Here is a 1212-nt window from a genome sequence, read left to right on the forward strand (position 1 = left end):
CTTATGCCCCTCAATTAATATTTCTCCCTCCTCTTTCTCATTTTTCTTTTTCTTCTCGGGTTCTTTCCATAAGTTTTGAGAAATTGACTAAAAAAAACCCCTAATCTTTGCTCAAAATCCCAACTACACACTTATATTTTGCGGGGATTCTATTACCTCCCTGAACATTTTAAAAATGGATCTATTACCCCTCCCCCTCGAAAGCTCACACCCAGGTGTGTAATGAAAAGTGAGCAACACGCACCTGCCATGTAATTTCCACGTAATATTATATTTTTATTTAAAAAAATTAATTATTATTCTTTAATATATATATATATATATATATATATATATATATATATTCTCTTTCTCCATTTTTCGTTTTTTAGAAACTAAAAAAGAAGTATTATTCAGTGTTAGTTTTTTGTGCTTCAATTTATGTATTTTGGAACAGTGCCATATAAAACATTGAGACCCACATGCAACTATTCTTCTTTTATATTTCTTGTTCATTTTGCGTTCAGTTTTTGAATTCAATAAGAGCTTTTTGGATTTTATTTTCATGGATTGTGTTGAATCCCTGAAGTATTTGAGTTTGAATGATGATTTGGGATTTAGATTTTTGATGTTTGGGTTTGGACAATTGTAGAAAGTTTTGGGGTTGTTGCTGTTGTTTGGTTTGGGATTGGAGGTTTTGTAATTTAGTTGGTATTGTAAGGGTGAAACCATTTTCTTTGTGATTTTTGAGGGAAATCAAGTGAATTGAGAAATGGATCTTGTTCTAAAAATAATTTTGATGGAAAATGTAGTGAAAAGATGAAGTCTTGTAAGACTGGGTTGTTGATGAATTCGAACTTAGAAGAGGAAAAAAAATGGTGGTTTATTGGACTTGGATGATGAGAAGGAAGAGTTTGAATAAAGTGTAATGATGAAGACAAAGTGTTTGATGTTTTGTCATTCAGAAAAATGATGAAGATGAAAAGGCGGAGAGCAAATGCTGCTTGTTTGGAACTTGAAAAGGAGAGAATGACAACAGCTACAACAGCTGAAGAAACAATGGGGATAATATTGTGGTTACAAAATGAAATTGGTAGAAGTATTGAAAATGTGATTTAGATTTCGATATAAATAGAGATGAGGAAGATAAAGAGATTGGCCATGATAGCCATTGAAGAGTTGTTGAAGCTTTTTATGAGAGAGAGTATTTTGGGGATGGTGATGAAGAAGAAA

The 1212-nt window shown here is 31.9% G+C and overlaps 1 pseudogene; it reads left to right on the forward strand.

Annotated features, from left to right (window-relative positions):
- Positions 1-455: 455 nt before the first annotated feature.
- Positions 456-1098, forward strand: LOC124894323 (annotated as a pseudogene).
- Positions 1099-1212: the final 114 nt, after the last annotated feature.

Source organism: Capsicum annuum, unplaced genomic scaffold (genome assembly GCF_002878395.1).
Source record: "Capsicum annuum cultivar UCD-10X-F1 unplaced genomic scaffold, UCD10Xv1.1 ctg73076, whole genome shotgun sequence".
Lineage (NCBI taxonomy): Eukaryota > Viridiplantae > Streptophyta > Magnoliopsida > Solanales > Solanaceae > Capsicum > Capsicum annuum.